Genomic DNA, 10,681 nt, shown 5'->3' on the forward strand with positions numbered 1-10,681 from the left:
CCCTCAACGCCAACAGTCAGGCCCAGGCCTCCTCACTGCCCTAGTGGTAGGAAGTGTGTCAAGGAATGGGCATGAGGATACGGTAGGAAATTCTACAGCCCCCTCCAGATGGGGCCTCAGGGCCCGGCTGGATCCTCAGTTCCCGTCCTCCAGTGGGGGGAGGTCCAGCAAACCAGGTCCGTGGAGCTAGAACGAGTCTAGGGGAAGAGGAAGAGAGAGGGGAAGGGGACAAGAGAGAGAGAGAGAGAGATTGCAGGGATTCGCCGACCCCCGGAGCACACACCAGCTGGTCCTCCGCCAGTTGGATGGCTAGATCCAGCAAACAGCCATTTACGGCACGAGTCCTGGAGCCACTGCGCTGAGACAAAGGGTCAGCCTATTCCACCAATTCCAATTATCGGAAGTTTTGTTGGTGCTGTTCAGGACTGAGGCCGACCCTCTAGAGGATTGCTCATCCTAAGTCTGCGTATACCAGGAGGTTCTGGATGGGCAGTTGTTGGGCAGCCTTCTGGGCTTCCCCCTGAACTAGAAAATACAAAAAAACATCCAAACTAATTTAAGAGTAACAATTTAATTGATGTTCAACAAATATAAAACATGTCATAGTTTGGCTTGTGCTCTGTTTGACAGAAACCTGGCTAACACCTGATGATTACATTATTTTAAATGAGTCTACCCACCAAGATTGTTATCAACATGAGCTGCATCCCAAAGGTAAAGGGAGAGGTGTTGCTACAGTTTATAACAATATTTTTAGTATTTCTCAGAGGGCAGGCTTCAAGTATAACTCGTTTGAAGTAACGGTGCTTCATATAACATTATTCAGAGAAACAAGTGTTGATGATAAATCCCCTGTGATTTTTGTACTGGCTACTGCATACAGGCCACCAGGGCACTATAAAGAATTTATAAAAGAATTTGCTTATTTTCTATTCGAGTTAGTGCTGGCTGCAGATAAAGTTTTAGATGATGGTGATTTTAATATCCATGTTGATAATGAAAAAGTTGAATTAGGATCAGCATTCGTAGATATTTTGAACGCTATTGGTGTTAGACAAAACATCTCAGGACCTACTCATTGTCAAAATCATACTCTAGATTTAATACTGTCACACGGAATTGATGTTGATGGTGTTGAAATGCAGCAAAGCATTGACATCTCTGATCATTATCTAGTCTTGGGCAAACTTCATATACCTAAAAATGTCAATTCTACTTATTGTTACACGTATGATAGAACCATCACTTCTACCACAAAAGACTGTAAGTAATCTTCCTGGTTTATCTCAAATCCTCAGCATATTCAACAGAGAAAAACTTGATAATGTTTGTTTGTTTGTTTGTTTGTTTGTTTTAGAGCACAATTAAAACAATGCAAGGTTGACCAATGTGCTGTACAATAGTAACTAGTAAAAAGGAGACCAACAGCACAGAAGGGAAGAATAGTAATTAATAAATAAGCAAACAAAAAAATAAAAATAAAACAAACATCATAGCAAAGAAAGAGATCCACTTTGTTTACTCAGTGTGATGAGCCATAGGCGAACTCTAATAAATACAATTTCAAATTTATTTTAAAATAACCCAATGTAGGTAAAAGTCTAAGATATAAAGGAACCTATTCAAATACTTTGGAATACTTTGAAATCCCATTATACCTCAAGATTAATCCAGAAAATAGTTCAACATGTTACTGTGCTGTTGATGTAACAGAAACTATGGACTCTCTCTTTTCTAGCATTTTAGATAGAGTTCCTCCTTTACGCTTAAAGAAGATTAAGGAAAACAGTCTGACACCATGGTATATTGAGCACACTCGCACCCTAAAGAGAGCAGCCCGGAAAATGGAGTGCAGTTGGAGGAAAACAAAACTAGAGGAATTTCATAATGCTTGGCAGGAAAGTACCTTATCCTACAGAAAAACATTAAAACTTCTAGATCTGATTACTTTTCATCTCTTTTAGAAGAACACAAACATACCACCAGATATTTATTTAATGCAGTGGCTAAATTAATGAAAAATAAAGCATCAACACGTGTTGACATTTACCAACAGCACAGCAGTAATGACTTTAATTCTAAGATAGATACAATTAGAGATAAAATTGTAATCATGCATCCGTCATCTACAGCATCACATCAGATGCACTTTAGATCCCATGAGGAGCAACTCCACTCATTCTCTACTATAGGAGTTGAAGAATTGTAGAAACCTAAATCATTTAAACCAAAACATTTATATTAGACCCTATTCCTTCTAAGCTCCTAAAAGAGGTGCTTCCAGAAGTACTAGACCCTCTTTTGACTATTATTAAATCACAATTTTCAATGGGATATGTCCCCAAAACCTTCAATTCTGGCTGTTATTAAGCCTCTTACTAAAAAAAAAACTTGACCCCAAAGAACTTGTTAATTACAGACCAACCTCGAATCTCCCCTTTCTCTTCAAAATACTAGAAAAGGTAGTATCTCCACAATTATATTCCTTCTTAGAGAAAATGCTCTCTGTGAGGATTTCCGGTCAGGATTTAGACAGTATCATAGTACTGAGACTGCTCTCCTTAGAGTGACAAATGACCTGCTCTTATCATCTGATCGTGGTTGTATCTCTCTATTAGTCCTAATGGATCTTAGTGCAGCATTCAACACTATTGACCACAACATTCTTTTGTATAGACTACAACACTTTGTTGGCGTTAGTGGAAGTGCATTAGCATGGTTCAAATCATACTTAACTGACTGCCATTAATTCATAGCAGTGAATGAAGAGATATAATATAGATCACAAGTGCAGTATGGAGTACCTTAAGGCTCAGTACTAAGGCCGTTACTTTTCAAGCTTTACATGTTACCCCTGGGAGATATCATCAGGCAACATGTTGTTAGCTTTCACTGTTATGCTGTTTACACTCAGCTGTATATTTCTAAATGGCCCCGTGAAACATATAAATTAAATAAATTATCAGAATGCATAGTCGATGTAAAAAAAACTGGATGACGAGTAATTTCTTACTGCTAATTTCTGTAAAAAAAAAAAATTAAAAAAAACAATTAGACAAAAGTGGATCAGCCCAGATAGTGGATCAGCACCTAGAAAGGATCTCTACAGCCCTGAAAAACAGCGGAGACCAGGACAACTAGATGACCCCCATACAGAGATCCCCAGTGAAGACCTTGTCTCCTAAACGGCCACTGGGACAAGACCACAGGAAACAGATGATTCTTCTGCACAATCTGATTTTGCTGCAGCCTGGAATTGAGCTGCTGGTTTCGTCTGGTCAGAGGAGAACTGGCCCCCCAACTGAGCCTGGTTTCTCCCAAGGTTTTTTCTCCATTCTGACACTAATTGAGTTTTGGTTCCTTGATGCTGTCGCCTCTGGCTTGCTTAGTTGGGGACATTTAATATCCAGCAATATCGTCGATTTGATTATACAGATACTATTTAAATTGAATAAAGCCGGTTGATGACATCACTGGATTTAATGATGAACCGCCTTTAACTGAAAATTGAGTGTTTTATTGTCATTTTGCATTGTTGCATATTTGCACTATTTTTCTATTTAATTTTTGACCCAATCTGTATTGTTAAAAGCACTGAAGACAGGAGTAATGACTGAAAATCCAGCTTTGACTACAAGTATAAATTACAATTTGAAATATATTACTGTAGAAAATTGTTATTTTAAAATGTTTTAACATACACAAGTCCAGTCTTGAGTGCAACCTTTAGCAGACTTGGGACCCAGACTTGAGTCCACCTTTGTCCATTTTGGACTCGACTTTGGTGGACTCAAACATAACACTAATATACACAATATTAATGTTTGTTTGTTGTTTGTTTTTATATTTTATTTAAGCAAATGCATCTTTGGTGCTATAATGGACTTCTTTTAAACACATTTGAAATCAACAGAATTTTTATGTGCAGGTTACATGGTTAGTTATAAAATGTCTACAAATTCAACATCTTCAGACTATAAAGCAGTGCATGAGCAATCAAAAGCATGATGCAAACCTCAAAGTACCAGTGTCAACAACATCTCTGAGCTGGAACAGCACTAGAACAACAGCGATATAATGAAGCAAGACACTGAATGAAGTGGCCCAAAAGTGGTCCTCAAAGTCTCTCAAACACTTTGAGAACATGATCTGTCTCCAGGGTTTTGCTTTTTTAATTTTCTATAACTTTCTTCAGACTATTAACAACAACAGCGTCTGAACAGAAAATCTATTGACTTTGATTGTTGTGGACACGTGGACTAATGCGTCTCAATGGTCCCTGAGGCAACATTGAGTTTTGAAGCGCATTTCCAAACCAGAAGACAGAAATAATGACTGCAGTGTGTTTGGAGGTGTGGTACACTGCTTTAACATTTGAAAGACATTACTTCAGAACAAATACCACTTCCCATAAAGAGGATGTTTTCTCTCTCACTTTCTTCACAGCGCGTGAGCAATTTATTCCGTCAGGAACTGAGAGAAAAGCCAAAACATTTATTACATATAGATTTTTTTAATCTAAAATCTTTTTGCGGATGATGTTGTCGTGTTGGCATCCTCAGACCAGGACCTTCAGTGTGCATTGGGACGGTTTGCAGCCGAGTGTGAATCGGCTGGGATGAGAATCAGCACCTCCAAGTCCGAGGCCATGGTTCTCAGTCGGAAAAGGGTGGATTGCCCACTTCAGGTTGGTGGAGAGTTCCTGCCTCAAGTGGAGGAGTTCAGGTATCTTGGAGTCTTGTTCACGAGTGAGGGAAGGATGGAACGTGAGATTGACAGACGGATCGGTGCAGCTTCTGCAGTAATGCGGTCGCTGTACCGGTCTGTCGTGGTGAAGAAGGAGCTGAGCTGTAAGGCAAAGCTCTCGATTTACCGGTCAATCTACGTTCCTACTCTCACCTATGGTCATGAGCTGTGGGTCATGACCGAAAGGACAAGATCCCGGATACAGGCGGCCGAAATGAGCTTTCTCCGTCGGGTGGCTGGGCGCTCCCTTAGAGATAGGGTGAGAAGCTCGGTCACTCGGGAGGAGCTCAGAGTAGAGCCGTTGCTCCTCCACATCGAGAGGAGCCAGCTGAGGTGGCTCGGGCATCTATTTCGGATGCCTCCTGGACGCCTTCCCAGGGAGGTGTTCCAGGCACGTCTCACCGGGAGGAGGCCCCGGGGAAGACCTAGGACACGCTGGAGGGACTATGTCTCCCGGCTGGCCTGGGAACGCCTCGGGGTCCCCCCGGAAGAGCTGGAGGAAGTGGCTAGGGAGAGGGAAGTCTGGGCGTCTCTGCTTAGACTGTTGCCCCCGCGACCCGGCCCCGGATAAGCGGAAGATGATGGATGGATGGATTTTTTTAATGACTGCATTTTTGGATTTGGTTTGATTTTGGGTATTAGGAGATCATTATTCCAACGTCCTTCTCAGTCCAGCTTATGAATCAGCTTTGGCAGCTATTTGAGACACATGCATACTTACCAACCACCCAAACAATCACAAAACACTCAAATGACCATGACCTCCTACATGAAACCAACTCTTGGTCCAAATCAAGTGACTCAGATTTGAAACAAAAAATCTGTGGGGCCTTTTGTCAATAATACGTAGTTTAGTTTTCGTGACCACATTAGAAAAGTCAAACACCATCTGTGTCAACTAAATAAAGTCTGGGAATAGTGCAGGACCTCTGCAGTGACATGTCTTGGTTTCTCTGAATTTGATTAAAGAGCTTCATTTTGACCCATAAGCTGACCGCATTATGAGCTTTCATGCACTGAAACCCAGTATCAGAAGCACTGGACACTGAAGTTTTAATAGCCATAATAATATTTAAAAAATAATAATAAATTCATCCCATTTGTGGAACATTGAAATCCAAGGATATTTTAAAGAGGTCAATGACTCTTCTGTCAGCATTGTGGACACATTGCTGACAGTGTGTGTGTGTGTGTGGGAGGTTAGCCTTTACATCATCATGCTTTAATTTGGCTGTGGTGTTTAATTAAAGTTTCTGGCCAACAAGAGAAATCCAGCTGCCATACAGTATAAAAGAGTCAAAGCAAGGACAGAACAAGGTGAGCTCAGAAAGACGCTTCCCCTTGGTAAGTCCTTCTCTGCATGCAGACGGCTTTGATGATGAATGGCTTCTTTTTGAAATAAAGAAACTTCAGTGTTTTGTGATCATATCATGTCTTTTTTAGACAAACAGGTGTTTTTGAATCAGTGTGATCTGCTCTGTTGAGGGTTATCATGACTGGATCTGCTCTGGTTTCATTTCTCCTGGCGATGGCCTGTGTTCTCCTACAACTCTGTGCTGCTCGAGGTGAGTCGGATCATTTCTGGATCTGTCCATCTTGGTCCTGGTGAGGTCTGATGGACTCAGCCTGTATTGTTGTGTGCAGGCAGTTGTGTGGGCAGATGTGGCGAGCAATTCGCCCGCGGGCAGGTCTGTAACTGTGATTATAAATGTTTTGTCCATGGAGAGTGCTGCAAGGATTTTGAGGATGCCTGCACTACTGGTAAGACCCTACCATCTCACAATGTACCAGGTTTTGAAATTTGAATAATAAATAATCAAAATTATGAATTTACGTAGTGATTCAGATATATACTTTATTTTAGAATGCCGGATAATTGCGTTTACCGTACTTCACCTGGCCCAATTCATTTCTTTTTTCTTTTCAATTATTTACTATAACAATTATATATATTTAATATATAGTATATTATATTTTTATATAATGAAATATAATTATAATATATATATATATTATTAAATATAGTATATAATATATAATTATTTTTATTTTTATATATATATATATATACACACACACACACACACACACACACATATATATATATATATATATATATATATATATATATATATATATATATATATATATATATATATATATATAATTATTTAAATATATTTATTTAATATAATTATATTATTTTATGTAAACAAAAGCCTTAAGATCAAGTTTTTTTTTTCATCATGAGGGGTCCAAACTTTTTTATAGAGACTGTAAGTATTACTGTAAGTAGTGACTGATAGTTATTATCTGGCTCGGCTCGTAGTTCATCTTCAGTTTTCTTTTCACAGCAGTTAGGTCTGTTTGAGTACATGAATTACTCCGGGATATTGGTTTGTTTGAACTCAGAGGGAGTGTCAGCCACATTCAAAAAGTTAACAGCTTAAGTCATTTGTGGATTAATGCTTATTGGAGACGCGAACCGTTTCAAACGATTCAGTTCGATTTGGTGAACTGGTTCAAAAACTGGTTCAGAAATCCCCTTTGTTTTGAAATCTCTCTCACAACAGACACGGAAGAGAAGACAATGCTGAATAAAGTCGTAGTTTTTGCTATTTTTGAACCAAAATGTATTTTCGAGATCATTCACTCAAGCTGCAACATGTTAGAAATAAAGACCAAACTGTCCCTCCCAAAACTAAAACTAAGAAATCTGATCTGAAGCCCCTCTGAGCAGCTGAGAAGCCTTCTGACAGCTACATGTGATATTAAAGACAAACTGTATTTTACAGACTACTGAAGAGCATCACTGGCACAAAGGTTGGAGCAGAAAATAAAACAAAGCATATATGTATTGTGTAATTAAGTCAGCCATCCGCTGGTGATCCAGTCTGACTGGAACCCCTGTAGCTCTCACTTTGTATCAACTTCTGATTAGAGAATCAAAAAGTGTATTTTTATTCAAATTACTGTTTCTGTATGAATTTTTTTTTTACTGTAATTTATTATTTTTATCAATTTTGAAAACTGGTGCGCTTTGATATGTTTGTAGAAACTGTATTTTTCTAAATTCTTGAGTTCGTAAGAACAGGTTTTATTTGAAATAGGAATATTTGTCAACATTATATGTCTTTACTGTCACTTCCGAACAATTTAATGCTTCCTTGCTGAATAAAACTATACATTTCTTTCGATAAATTAATAGATAAGTCTTACTGATTCCACATTTTTGAATGATGGTGTATATGGATTTTTATTTATTTATTTTGTTTTCAGACACCAGACTGAATAACTTTATGGCACCATCTGATGCTGCATCACTTCCTGCGGGTGGCCCTCTGTCCCAGGACATCAGCCTCTTCGCTCCTCGGACACCCTCTGACATACCCGGTAACAGCTTTGTGAGTTTGCTTAAAAAGTAATTAACCTATTAAAACTAAAATTGGTTTGACTTATTCTAGGAACGATGCAACTAATTCAAATCTACAGACATTTCCATGTGAGCTGGTGATCAAAATATTAACCAAACTACATACATGCCCTTGCAGGCATCGGTTCCAATCCTTCTGGGTTCCTACTGCCGGAATCTGGTCCGGATCCTGCAGCTGGACCACTACAGGCAGCGGGACCTTCCTCTGGGAACCCCCTACCCATCCCAGTGCAGGCGTCCCTCTCCATGAGTGGACCTGCCTCTGCTGCAGGTAAACCCAGCACTCTTGCAGACATTGCCCAGGCCAGCAGCCGCAGCTCCAGGTATCACATCCTTGTAATTACCACCTATGAATGGAAAATATTTGAAACGAGTTGTATTCTGTAATTCAAACATATTTAACCACATAAAACACAATTGAAAATACTGTGTCAGTCTTTCATGTTATATACATCTGTTCAATCGATTCATTAAAATACACCACTGGTCAAAGGTTTGGAATTTGTTTGGGGAAAAATACAGGAAAAACAGCAATACTGTGAAATATTAATACAATATTCTTCCCGTGATGGCAAAGCCTCATCTTCAAGAGTCTTTACTCCAGTCATCAGTGTCATGTGATGCTTCACAAATCATTTTAATATGCTGATTTGGTGCTTAATAATTAAAAATGGTTCTTATTATTATCAGTCTCATTACTACCAATAAAAAAAATTATCACTTCTTGAGAGCTTTGTGGAAACCATGATGTTGATTGAGCAGCAAAAACAGTTTTCAACATAAATATTAATACTAATACTAATAATAAAAAAAAAAATGTTTTTCTTGAGCAGCAAAGCAACATATTAGATATTAGATCATGTGACACAGAAGACTAGAGGAATGATACTGAAAATTCAGCTTTGATCAGAGGAATACATTACAGTTTTAACACTGCATTTAAAAAGCAAGGTTCTTTTAAATTGTAATATTTTACTGTTTTTTTTTAAACAAATAAATGCAACCTTGCTGAGCACAGGTGACTACTTTCCAAAACATTACAAATCTTGAATATTTTAAACTTTTGAGCAAAAGTGTAAATTAAATCTGAATATATTTGAACCATTCATTTGTTTTTTTTAAGATGCAAACTCAAACCCTGATCTCTGCAGTGGGCTTGTCATTGATGGAATGGCAACTTTCTTCAACAACTCCATAGTTTTCAGAGGTAAAACTTCTTTATGTATGTACTGTTGTGTGTAGTGCAATTTTTTATGATTACACTAATTAAGAAAAGTCCTATCCATCTCAGGTCACTTCTTTTGGCAGCTGAACCCCAAGACTAGAAGAGCCGGTCCTGCTGGTGGAATCACTGAAGAACTGGGCATCCCGTCTTCCATCGACACGGCCTTCACACGCTGCAGGACTTTAGTGGGCTCACTGGTGAGATCACTGCTGCTCTTCCAGTGCCAGCTACCAGAAAGAGGCTGGAGTCTGTGTACTTCTTCAAGAAAGGTATTAACTAACTCTGTGTCTGGTTAGAATAATTAGAAATGACCCAAGTGAGAAAAGTAATGTAATTTATGTTTTCTAATTAGGAGGCACAGTTCAGAAATGATCTTTTCCTTATGGAAGTGGGCCAGCTTGCCGTGGAAAGAGATCCAAAAATTCAGACAAAATTCCAAAACAAGTAATCTAAATCTGGTAATCTAAATGATTTTTGTTATAATGGCCTTCAATGCACTGAAAATAATATATAAAATGTAATTTTAGCAACAAAACGGTTAAGTATTATTTGTGATAATGGCATTTATTCATTTAAATTTGCTTTTATTTTCTGTTTACATTTAATATTTATATATATATATATATATATATATATATATATATATATATATATTTATTTAGCTTCAACTTACTTTTATTGCAATTTTAGTCATTTGCATTTTATTCCATTTAATTACCAAAGCAACATTTTCATCTAATATTTATATTTTATTTCAAGTAATGTAAAGATTTTAGTAGAAGTCATTTTAGTTAACGTCAACGCTGCAGCAGAAAAACATACGATTCTTTATTTTATGATGCTGTTCTAATCTGACAGAGATGCAGTTGTCAGGGGAGATCAACATCAAGCTCATAATGAAGGGCTTCCCGACCCCGTGACATCAGCCTTGTCCCATGCCTAACCCCCGGAAGACTGATGGTTTCGATTACTTTGTTCTCTCTTGGTGTAAGTGACAACATTTAGTCTTGCAACACAAGTCTTTCCAGTGAAATTATATGAGAAGACCATTTGTGAGAGGATTTGAGTGTGAAATGTGTTACTGATTGAGTCTCATCTTGGTTTCTTTGAAGCAGTACATTTAAAGTGATGCATTTAATAACACCATCTCTGTGATTTACAGCTAAAGTCCTAAACGTCAAGGTTAGCGGTGATCTGCCCTCTTTGACAGCCCCTGTCAGCCATTCCTCCCAGCAGAATTACATCAGCAAGTGGCTCAACTGCGCATGAAAGACCAG

At 38.3% G+C, this 10,681-nt stretch overlaps 1 pseudogene; it reads left to right on the forward strand.

The window, feature by feature from the left end:
• Positions 1 to 6,238: 6,238 nt before the first annotated feature.
• On the forward strand, positions 6,239 to 10,673 carry LOC127939761 (proteoglycan 4-like; annotated as a pseudogene).
• Positions 10,674 to 10,681: the final 8 nt, after the last annotated feature.

This window comes from Carassius gibelio, chromosome A2 (genome assembly GCF_023724105.1).
Source record: "Carassius gibelio isolate Cgi1373 ecotype wild population from Czech Republic chromosome A2, carGib1.2-hapl.c, whole genome shotgun sequence".
In the NCBI taxonomy this organism is placed as follows: domain Eukaryota; kingdom Metazoa; phylum Chordata; class Actinopteri; order Cypriniformes; family Cyprinidae; genus Carassius; species Carassius gibelio.